The sequence below is a fragment of the Gopherus evgoodei genome, chromosome 5 (genome assembly GCF_007399415.2).
Source record: "Gopherus evgoodei ecotype Sinaloan lineage chromosome 5, rGopEvg1_v1.p, whole genome shotgun sequence".
NCBI classification, from domain to species: domain Eukaryota; kingdom Metazoa; phylum Chordata; order Testudines; family Testudinidae; genus Gopherus; species Gopherus evgoodei.
In genome coordinates this window covers 127121462-127134323 of record NC_044326.1, presented here as the reverse complement: position 1 = coordinate 127134323, position 12862 = coordinate 127121462, and the positions used below count along the sequence as shown (strand labels likewise).

The window sequence follows — 12862 nt, the reverse complement described above, 5'->3', positions numbered from 1 at the left end:
ATCTAGTGAACTAAGTTGATTTGTAAGATCACCTGACCTTTTCAACAGAAAACAAAGCCCCACGGTTGTTACCTAATTCTTCTGTACTAGCTGAATGTGCATAATGAGGAGAGATGTGATCAATACATCACATAACAGCTGTGATTCTTCTGCAATTCAAGCCATAGCTACATTTCATCATCCTGACTTTCAAGAATGTGTATGTATTTTTGTTGTAGCACCTGCCAAACTTCTCAGAGCTGACTAAATTGTTATTTATGCCTCATTGCAAATTCAGGAAAGTCAAATTCCATCTGGTTCTGCTAATTCCAGACATGGAGTGAGAGAATCAATGGGAAACTCCACTTGCTGAGTAACAGTGACTGCCCTTTAATAATACTTAACACTAAGGCTAGGTCTACACTACAGACCTTACAGCAACACGTCTCCCATGTAGCTGCACTATGCCAGCAGGAGAGAGAACTCATACACCACCCTCAGTGAGCAGCGGCAGCTATGACTCCCACCTACATAGCACTGTCCAAACTGGCACTTTTGTTGGTGAAACTTACGTCAGTCAGGAGTGTGGTTTTTCACACTCCTGATCGACAATTGTTTTACCAACAAAAGTGCTAGTTCAGACATAGCCATAGTTAAGGCTAAGAGTTTGTCATGGATATTTTTAGTAAAAGTCATGGACACGTCATTGGCAATAAAGAAAAATTCACGGAAGCCTATCTGTAACTTTTACTAAAAATATGCATGACAAAATGGGGAGCTGCAGGCTCCCCACACCAGCCGGGGGGGCTGGCTCGGAGCTCTGGGGCACCCCAGCCGCCTGCACTGGTTCTGTGCTCCGGGGTACCCCAGCTGCCTGCTAGAGGTGGCGGGGAACCCAACAGCTCCCAGGAGGTAGGGGCTCAAGTCACAGAGGTCTCTGGAAGTTGTGGATTCCGTGACTTCCTTGATCTTAGTGACAAAATCGTAGCCCTACCCACAGTTACTGTTTGTAGATAGCTTTACAGATATAAAGTACTGTTTACCAAGCTGGTTAATTAACACTTCACAGATCTGAAGAAGAAAAATGCCCCTGACACACATGGCTTTTGGCTAATGTATGGCTTGTCCTGCTTAGGAAGGCAGCAACAAGTTGTCAGTGGGCAACTCGATAAATAAGATAACGCTGGGGTTACCAAGAAAACAAAGTTACAAATTAGCTTAAATACCCGTTTCTTTTGTTCTCTCCCTCCCCCACTTTTAATTACAAGAAATGGTTTTAGGCTGCGCAATTACGTTAACATGAAAACCTTAAAAACATTTGCCATTTATTACACAAATATTAAATATTACATTCAGCAGAAAGGAATTGGATGCATGCACCATTCACTCCAATAAAACACTGTAAGAATAGTTAGAAGGTTTAATTTTAAATTGGAAACCATATTCCAATTTCACAACAGGCTCCTGTGTAAAAGTAAAGGAAAAGCTGTTAGTCTTTGACCCCTCTTTTGGTTTCATGCCAGCTTCTGTCGATTTCATGCAGTTTCACAGAAACTGAAAAAAAGACCCAGCAATGATGGGCAATATCAATAAACACATGTTGAAAATGTCCATATAGTCAGCCTTATGCTTCTCTACACTCAAATCATCCAATCAAATACATATTGGATTTCATTACGGATTCTCACCTTAAATTTGACCCAACATTCACATGTAAATGGTGAGAACCCACAGAAATAGCCGCACAACTAAAATAACTGTGAAAACAGCTTTTAGATACACAACATTCCTCTGCAGCTTTTGAAACCCAAACATTATATCACTAAGAACTTTACGCTAAGAAAGTGAAAAACTATAATCGTGACTCCATCTTCACTGATTTTCATTATCCAAAATGAGAGAACTGTAAAAATGAAGAACATAAATGGGGTAAAGTAGATATAAAAATTGTTTCATTTTTAATTACCTCAAGGGTAACCAAGGCAAAGAAGTTTATTTAGAATATGATGCTTAAGTTTACAGTGCCCCTTTAGTGCCAAACAGTGGAAGATTTCAGAACGGATGACAATATCACATTAAACACACACTTTGGAACAAGAAATGTTTCAGCTGCCATTCTGGGCCTGATACCGAGTGGCAGGGAGGACACACAATTCACACTGATTTCAGATGGGAATTGCTACACTCAGCACCTCTCAAGATCAAGCCCTACACAGTAATTTCAGCAGGAGTGCATCTAAGCATTATTGTTACTGTACAAAGGTCCATTGCAATAAACATAATACTTAAGCTACAAATTTTAGTAGGACTTTATATAGCATGTTGTGTAATAATTACATAGTATGTTATTGGTGTATCTTAAGAGCGCTGATCCATAAGCAGTTAAACTGCATTTTATAGTTTACTTTGCAGAGTCTTACTTCAGGGAATAGAATACGTACAACACAGATTTTAATGGGGCACTGTATTGCCAAAAAACAGATGATAATATTGCATGGAAAAGTACCTCCCAGTAAAAAGATAATTCCGGATGCGTCTTATGCAACATATTGTTATTCCATCATTAGCTGAATCCTGGTCTTAAAAACAGAGGAAACTAAACAAAAATAATTGCAACACATTCACATTTGGGGGCGGGGGGCAATTTCCAAAAGGCATGAATGGCAATTAGGTACTGTTAAGGCTGTCACTTGAATTTAACTAATCTATTATATCTAGGAAACTCAGGTTCTATCCTACTATTCCCAGATCCTCAACAGAGCTCAGGACAAGCAGAAGAATCTCAGTACAACACAGGTGAGATGAAAATAAGAATTTAATAACTGCAGTAATTTGCAAATAAAAAGGCTCTTTTAGCTGAGGATCGAAATGTGCTCTACCAAATATGACAACATCCTCAGGAGTAATGTAAATATTATACCCATTTTACACATGGATTAAACTGAGGCATTAAAGATAGATAAAATGCCTGCAATCACATTGCACATGATTCACAAAGCCTGACTCCCAATCCCCTGCTCTAGTCACTAGGACAAGTTGTCTCCCCTTTATCCTTCATGATGAAATAAAAACAATCTAATATTACCCACAAAGACATTAAACAGCTGGTGCCTAAATAACCTGGTGACAGTAATATTACAAATACCTAAAGGATTATATTTAAGTTCCCTAACTGGTGCTTGACATGAGTAACAGAATCTTCCCTTAACCATAGGAGTATTTTTAATACACAGTAAAATGTGCCCCAACAATTCAGTACACTAAATAACAGCAGGTATAGGTTTAAAAACAAAATACAAGTAAGATGCCTGCCCATCCCCACATTACTTATGGAATTCACATCAGATTACACGTGAAGGCAAATAGATCATAAGAAAATAAATGACTAATTACACTTCACTAGCAACTCACTGGCCTCATTGATTTATATAATGTAATTTTTAAATTAACCTGATTTTAATTAGGAGTTTGTGGTCTTTTATTTTTGTCTGTGACATGTATGTGTGTAAATACTTCAAGCACAACAGCATTCCAAATCTAAGAATTTTATTTCTGTGATTTTTGAATAGTGTGGAGGTCACATTTAAGCATTTATTTAAAAAAAGTCAAGGAGCCTTCATATGTCAGAAATGGAACACCACATATTAATTTTTTTAAAAGAATTTTCTAACATCTATCACACATCAGTTATCTTTCTATCATTAGCAATAAACTGCTAAGCATTTTGAAAATTCACTTTTATCACCAAAAACTGTGCTACTTCCATAAAGAGATAGATAATTATTGCTGGATTCATAATTATTTATTGCACTGCATATCTCTCTTCTAGTTATTATGCAACTGCAAGCGGTAACACTGAAAATATGTGAAATAAGGGAAGATAATGTGCTATGTCTTCCCTTTATAATGCTGTAAGACACATTTATCAGGAAGATCACAAGCAATTTTAATTGCTTTATTGCTTCTGGTGAAATATTTACAGCTTATGATTTTCGGCATCAGGCAAGTAGCAGATGTAATTTCTTATTTACAGGAAATTTGAAACTGACTTTCAATTTCACAAGGTCCACTACTCCTCCTTCTCCCTATTCCTCTTGTGAAATGGACCAATACAGGAACAAAGGAACCTAAAACTCAGAGCTACAAAGCTTTGAAGCTGTTGTAAAAATGACTTTTGTTCCCTTTTCTTTTTGGGAAACAAATAGCGCATGCAACATTTTCTAATGCTTAGACCAGGGAGCTGGGCATCAGGAGACTTGAGCTTTGTTTCCACCCAGCACTGATTCACTATGTAACCTTGGACAAGTCACTTAGGAGGACATTGTGGGGTCCCATTTACCCTCAAATACAGGTTTTATAAAAGTGAAGACTAATAGCAAATTTTTATTCCAATGGAATTGTTCAAACAAAACACCAAACCCTTTGCAGTGCTTGTAACCCAAGCCTTTGCTTTTGAATTAAAACCTAAGTGATGCTGACTGAAAACAAGACCAATACTGGTATGAGAGACCAGTTTATTTCTAGTGGCTATACTCAGAACCAAATTAGCTATGCTGTTAGATTTATTTATTTATTGTAATTCTCACTTCATTATGTAAGAAGTCGCAGGTCCACACTTCATACTGTCCCTTTAGCAATCACTCTGTGATTCTGTTTCCCTATCTAAAAAAATTACATACCATCTATGTAAAATGCTTTGAGATTCTCAGGATACTGTCCTTTGCTTTTCCATCTCATTTCTATAAATTCATTTTCTAGGTTTATGAGATTTGTATAGGCACTACCACAATGTGCTGCTGGCATGTGAAGTGTTGGATTAATAGAGTGAATGATGGCTACTGGCATGCTATTTAACACTATGAGCTAAGATGTGAAAAAAATTTCTATTAATTGTTACCTGTGGGTTGAATTTGCAGAACAACTGCATAACCAAAAATAAAGTAGTCTCGTGTTGATGGACACCAATCACTGAAACTTTCTTATGGATGGACAAAGTTGTCTCTGATTGTTTTTAAATGTTATGCTTGGACCATAATACATGGACAGACAAGCTTGCTTTGTTGGATGGTTTGCTTGTAACTGTGTTGAACGGGACAAATAAATATTGCGCTTAGTATATCTTATTGTTGATTGGTTGTTGTGTGTGTGATAGCTTAGTGGCAGAATTCCTAGGTTTTAATGTCAACTATTACTAGCCCAAACTTGAGCAACTGTGACCGTTACACACCACAGCATTTTTGTGTCAGAATAAATTTTGGATTACAATGCAAGACAAAGTTGTCCCTATGGAATACAATAGAGAGAATTAAAACCTGCCACTCACTCTGCTCAGAGATGAAACTCTGATTATAAAGGCTGTCTTTTCTAACAGGTGGAATAAAGAGCATACTTCCAAGGGCTCAAATGGTGAGTCCACCAAACATGTCAGCACAGGGTTAAGATCTCTTACTAGAGGGGAACTGTTCACTACACCTTTCAGGAATGTTTTGATAGTGAGAGGGCTGAATGCAATAGAACTGTCCACTGGCAGATGCTACGCTGAGATGGCAGACACATATCTTTATAAAAGACAAGGATAGACTGAGAGATTCTAGGTAGAATAGGTAGCCCAAAATAGATTACATATACCCAGAATGTAGAAATGGATTATTATCTACTATAATACCAAGTAAAAACATTTTCCACTAAAAACTCCCCTCGCACAGAGCATATGATGACAGAATTATTCTATGTCTTGTTATCCAAGCTGTGGCACAGTGCAATTCCAGACTGAAATGCAACCCAAGACTGAGTTCCTGCGACAGCAGGGCCATTGATATCACTAGAAGAAACAAAAACCCCAATGACAAATCTAGGAGATCTGTGTTCTAATACTATCTGGGCCCATGCTGGAACAAACACTCTGCACCATGGTCTCGTTTGGTTAATTTAGTTATTTATATTTAAATCGCTAACAGAATCAAATAAAGCACTTTTTTCCTCCAGTTTAACAGAAATGCATTTGTGATCCAAATCTGTCCTCACTTGTTCTGGAACAGAACTGAGGACAATTAAAATTGCTGTCTGTCATGAAGAGATCTAGGAAAGGACAGCTCCACTACTTGAACAGCAGGTTCCCCACTGTTTCAAGTACTACTCAGGTCATTCCTGCAGCCTGTGAACCATTTACTAACACCAATAAAGTTCAGCAGGGGAAGGTTCACTTCTCAGAGCGGAAATTCTTACTGCTGATGAGGCCTTAGGCACTACGGACAGGGCCCTCAAGCTATCTGACACCAATTTTTTCAGCAGGGGTCATCCCTGTCTTTGAAGACAACATCAGCCCTGCTTTGTTCCTTCACAAGGGAAACCAAGAGTTCCTTCCTTGTTTGTGATCTATGCCCTCCTTCATCAGGTGTCCTTGGTGAGAAAGGCATAGACCTTCTGTTGCCTATTGGTGGCAGGTGGTCAAGTGTAAAGGCACCACACAACAAGTGTTGATTGTAGGAATGGACTTCTGCTAGGCAGCAAAAACAATGTGAGCGCATGTTTTCCTCTGGAAACGTGAAGGGGCAGGAGCACACTGCTAAAATCCATGCTTCGTATCCATTCTTCTTGGATCTTTGGCGGTCCAATCACCCATGACCAAAAAGGATGTTTTTAGCCAAAAGTCCCCTAAAATAGCTTCAGGCACATAACTAGCTGAACAGAACTAGGAACTGAGGTGACTGGGGGCACACAGCACTTTCATAACCCCTGCACTTAACATTCAATGCAGCTGTCCCAACAGGCACTGCTTTCCAGAAAGTTTCCAAAGCTCAGCAGTACAACCCTCAAGAGGGAATATGCAGAGGTATTCCTTAAAGCAGTAGTCCTTTTAAATAATATTCTGTGTGTTGTATAGACACAAACCTTTTTTCAGTAAAAATCTAGTAAAACAAAAGATGAACCTGTAACCTAGTCCTGGCCAATAGAAATAAGTGGAAAATGTAATGCCACAAAAAATCTGCAGATTTTATATATGTATTATCCCCATTGTTACACTTTCACTTTCAAAGAAATAGATTTTAAAAAAAAAGTGATCATGTGAAACAAATGAGAAAGAATCATTTTATTTCCACAAACCACCACCCAAATAAAAATATGAGACACTTTGTTACAAGTAGAAAAATGTTTCTATTGTCCCAGAGAAGGGGTTCTCAACCTTTTTATTTCTGAGGCCCCACCCAACATGCTATAAAAATTCTATGGCCCACCTGTGCTACAACTGTTTTTTTTGCATATGAAAGGTAGGGCCAGCATTAGGGGGTAGCAAGCAGGGCAACATGCCACAGGGGGCTCAGTGAAGCTAAGTTGCTCAGGCTTCAGCCCCAGGTGGAGACGGGGGAGTTGGGCTTTCTGCCCTGGACCCCAGTGACTCTAATGCTGGTCCTGCTTGGCAGTCCCCCGAGACCTGCTCACAGCGCCCCAGGGGGCCTCGGACCCCTGGCTGAGAACTGCTGTCCTAGAAGACTTTGTTCTTCACAGTGACATGAGAGAAATTAAGATCTATCAAATATCAATGCCAAAGCAGGCTATTTCAGGACAAAAACAATCCCTGCTCCCTATCCTATCCAGTTGCAATACACAATGAGCAAGGAACCAGTTTTTTTTCCTTTAATTATTCCCAGGAACTACTAAACTAAAATGAAACAGACGTTTTGCCAAAAGACACCCCTTACATTCTCAGACATATGTTAAACAAATGCGACCAGACGAGAATCAGAAAATTCAAAGTTATGGTTCTCTCATGGCAATTTCAGCTCCTCTCCCTCACACTTATCTATCATTCTGTACTTCTCAGTGTTATTAAATGTATGCCTTTATGTGTAACAGAACTTATACTGAAGTAAGGGACTGCATCTATACAAGACGGGTAAGGTATGCAACTGTGGGAGTCATGACAATTTCATTAGTTTTGTGCATTTAAGTTATCCACTATAAAATGTCACCAATATAGGCTATATTAGGCAATATAGGTCTCATATACTTCATTTCTAAAGATGAGAAAACTAGTAAGTCATGTCAGCATTAGTGAGGTTCATTACAGGGGGGTCAGGTGGTTCTCTTCCTCAAAAGCATCGCTTGAAAAATCAATTTGCTCACATACCAGTAGGAATCTTTCCCTACTCAGCCATTGCTGCACAATTAAAGATTTCATTTTTAAAAAAGATTAAAGAGACAAGACTTAAAATCATGTCTGTCTGAAATTTTTTTTTACCTACTGTTACAAATAACACCTCTAATTAGTGTAAGTGAAAGATTACAGGCAAGAGCTTTTTTCTATTTTTTCAACTTGCTTACCTTGAGCATTTGACCACTTTAGCATGCTTTGTGTGTGATCAGTGTCACTTCCTCCCTTATTTAATCAGTTACCCTCTTTCTCCTAGTCTTTCACACAAATGAGAGAGAAAATGTTTCATAGTAAAATTTGATATTAAAACCATAAAGACTGGCAGTAGGAATTTAGGGGGTAGGTGTAAGACTGAAACTTCTAAAACTCTTTTTGAAAACTGACTAGATATCAAGCAGACTGTGATCAGGTGAATCCCCATCACCTGCTAGAGGAGGAGGAGGTGGAACCCAATTAGCGACAGGCTCCAAACCTATTGGGTGAATGCTTTATTGCCTCCTGACCAAAACTAGATATGTGCTGTTAGTCACACAGATCTTATAAGCAGACTCTGAGAATGACTGCAGAAAAGGTAGGACACTTTTCCAGGGAAAAAACCTGATAGAAGTTTCTTGGGGGTGTGAACCCTAAAGCAAGGCTTAGAAAGAGCACAACAGAGGCCATGGGGAAGCTGCTAGAGTTCCCAGGAAGATGAAGCAGTAGGAGAAAACCCTTCTAAACAAGAAACAACAGCGGAGAAATTCTGCATGAATAGCTTAGGTGCCTGTGGGAGGGAAGTCCAAAAGTAGGGCAAGTATGAGCACTTCAGTGAAGTCTCCGTGGGTGGAAGACTCATTAGTTTAGAGGTTTACTTGGATTTTTCAGTAGACTTTTGTTATCCCAGAAGAGGTTTAGAACTTATGTGACTTGCCCAGAAGACCTTGGAAGTCAGGGATGTGTGAAGATAGGTGGCCTGCAAAGGGTGCCAGAGAAAAAACTATAACACCCTGACTCCAGGGGGTGCCTATGTGGTGAGTATGCTATATAATGTAGATGTATCCCTTTTAGCAAAGCTGGTCTTAAAACTACATTACCTTTGCATTAGGAAGTTAAGTCATATTTGAGTTAGGAAAGAATTTACCCCTTGATTAGGTTGTCAAGAGACCATGTGGATTTTTTGCCTTCCTCTGCAGCCTAGGGTATGGGTCACTTGCAGGTTTAAACTAGTGCAAATGGTGGATTCTATGTGACTTGAAATCTTTAAACCACCATTTGAGGACTTCAGTAACTCAGCCAGAGGTTAGAAGTCTGTTACATAGTGGGTGGGTGAGGCTCTGTGGCCTGCAATGGGTAGGAAGTCGGACTGGATCAGTGGTTCTCAAACTGTGAGTCATGACCCCATTTCAATGGGATTGTCAGGGCTGGCTTAGATTTTCTGGGGCTTGGGGCCAAAGCCCAAGGGATTGAGCCCTGGCCAGTGGGGCTCTGGCCCTCCTGGCTGGGACAGAAGCCCTTGGGCTTCAGCTTTGACCCCCTTCCCCACCTGGGGAAGTGGTGCTCAGGATTTGGCTCCCCCACCCTGTGCGATGGGACTTGGGTGGGCTCAAGCTTTGGTCCCCCCTGCTGGGGTTGTATAGTAATTTTTGCTGTCAGAAGGGGGTTGCGATGCAATCAAGTTTGCGAACCCTTGAACTAGATCATGAGGGTCCCTTCTGATCTTGAAGGGTATGAGTCTATGCAGACTTAATCTGTTGCTGTCCATAGCTTTAATAAGCAGCACTGTCAGATTAACAAGATTCTAGTCATTTTCACTGCTGCTATTCAGAATCCTGTGGACAACAGTGCAAGCAAGAATCACATCAGTTTTACAGTGCTGATTTGGAAACCTTTGAACAGTGCTAGATGGAAGTTATTCACAAGGGAGGACCACCCAAAATACTGTTAGTGGAGGAAATCATTTTTTCTTACTTCTCTCGGGAGCTTTTGAGCAGAGAAAGCAGCAACAAGATGTTCCTGTAGGTAGGTGCTCATACGGTGCCCAATACTGTAGAATCTCAGCACCTCAAATATCACTAAATGTATCCTCCCTGAGAAGAAGTAGGAGAGTTAATGTCCCATTTACTGCAGAAGGGGGAATAGAAACACATGGAGAATAAGTATCAGAGGGGTAGCCGTGTTAGTCTGGATCTGTAAAAGCAGCAAAGAATCCTGTGGCACCTTATAGACTAACAGACGTTTTGGAGCATGAGCTTTCGTGGGTGAATACCCACTTCCTCAGATGGAGAATAAGTGACTAGCCTGGGTTCACACATCATATCTGAAGGCAGAGCAAAGAACTGAACATTCTCCTCCTGAGTCCCTTAGCCATGAGCTCATCTTTCCAACAGCTAGAGGAAGTGGCATTTGTTATCTACCATTCAGCAGTTAAAACAAAAGATGGAGCATCTAATCAGGCTCTAGGCCCATCTCCATAGAAGTCCCAAAACCTTCTCTATTCTAAACCTTTTTCTACCCCTGGCTATCAAAAGGTGGTGAAATATTCAAGCTCTGCTCTGAAGCATCAGGTGGTGACCCTTGTTAGTTGTTTGATCTGGTATGGCAAACCTATACCATGCACTAATATAGGGTATTTTAAGTGTTAGGTATAATGCAAGAAACAAATCCAAAACAACTTAAAGTACTAGGTGCTCTCAAACCTTAACAAGCAATGTATGCATACCCAGAAAAATGTTACATACACAAAGTGTTGTGAATGTGCTAGTATATTAAATTTAGCAGAAAAAAGAATTTAGCAGTTCAGTGGCCTGTAAGCATCACAAAGGCTATCAGACTCATAGCGCACCTCTTGGTCTGGTTATTAATCTGGACAAAACTAAGTGCAGGGCCATTATCAAAGGCCAGCTCTAATGCTATCTTAAATCCAGAGGAGGAAAAGTCAAACATGAAGAGAGTCAGGCCATGTCTGTGCTACCTCCTATGTCAGCAAAACATATGTCACTTGGAGGTGTCGGGGGCAAACATCCCTGTGAGCGACTGGATTCCACTGGCATAACGGTGTGCACACTACCACTCAGCAATAGAGCTGTCGCTTGTGGAGGTGGTTTTATTATGTCAATGGGAGAGCCCTCTTCTGTTGGCATAGAGCGGCTACATGAGTGATCTTACAGCAGTATAGCTGTGCTGCTGTAAGCTAGCTAGTGTAGACATGGCCTTTAAGTGATGGGGGAAGAAGCCTCAAACCTCTAACAGCCTTTCTCCTCCTCTTATGGCATTCCACTAATCCTTCATGTTCACATGCACTGTATGGAGCAATAGCTTCTGAAACCTAAGCCTCAGAATATGTACAGTACAATCAGTTTAAACTCATTCAGAGTTACTAAGGACAAACCCTTCTAAATAATACTATGCTGTTGCACCATGAGTGGGGAGGAGGGATGATAGTTAAGACTGAAGAAGGCTCAGAGAATTCAAAACAAGTCTAATTGGTTCCTTTTAACCAGTTGACACTGCATTTCAATGTACAGCATTCCAGATACACCTGTGCACACGTTTCAGTGGGTTTAAAAACAAGTGGTAAATCCATATACTGAATGTTACGGGATTTTAGAATAAAGTACTTAACATTTCTAAGCCAATGTTTTCCAACATGTGAAAGGCACTTGGCATCACTGAGCAGAGTTCACAGCAAGTACAGTAGAACCACAAAGTTCTGAACTGACTGGTCAACCACACACCTCATTTTGAACGGGAAGTATGCAATCAGGCAGCAGAGAACAAAAAATAAATACTGTACTGTGTTAAATGTAAACAACTTTAAAAAAAAAAAAGGAAAATTTCAAAAAATTAAAGTAGGGAAACTTCTCCGCTGTTTGTTTCATTTAAATTAAGATGGCTAAAAGCAGCACTTTCCTTCTGCATAGTAAAGTTTCAACACTGTATTAAGTCAATTATAGTTGTAAACTTTCAAAAGCACAACCATAGTATTTTGTACAGAACTGTGAACATTTCAGAGTGACAAACAAACTTCATTCCTGAAGTGTTTGTAACTGAGGTTCTACTGTATGAGATTTTAGAAAAATAGGATGAATTCTATTTAATAATGCACAAGAACCTTTAAGCTAAAAGATTTTTTAGAAAGTTATAAAAAGAGGTAATTAAAAAGGTCTAAGAGCCTAGCTGAACTATCAAGTGTACTCTTATAAAAACACCCCAAGCATTTAACTACCCAGTTAGGGCTGTAGTCTGGGGCATGCCCCTCATAACTTCTAAGAAATAGGAATTATAGGCGTTCAGCACCTCTCAGGATCTCTGCCATAGCTTGGAAGGGTGGCTCTAACCCAGCCAGGTACCACCTACATAAGCAAAATGAAACAATGCTACAACACAATCCCTAACTGTAAATTTGGCAATGTGATAAGATCTTGACCAAAAATGCCTTTACAGAAAAATGCCATATGCTATCCATATGCAGGGTTGGTAGCTGTACTAGTCCCATGATATTAGAGACAAAAAATATTATCACTCACCTTGTCTCTCTCTGTTATCAGAGATGATATGTTGATGTTGGCCAGAAATTTCTGTTGAACCTAAGCATAAACTTGTAGTGACTAAACACTAGTTTATAACCCTGAAGGTTACATTGTATCATTAACATCTATTAAAGTTATGAATGAGGTTATTCTTTCAGAACAGTTAAACATCAACAAAACCATTGGGTTTAAAAAACAAACAAACCTTGACAAATTCTGATAC

General features: G+C 39.7%; 1 protein-coding gene across 4 annotated transcripts in view; it reads right to left on the bottom strand.

Moving 5' to 3' along the window:
- LIN54 (lin-54 DREAM MuvB core complex component) overlaps window positions 1-12862 on the bottom strand; it is a 61773-nt gene that overhangs the window by 44543 nt on the left and 4368 nt on the right. The window lies entirely within an intron of this gene.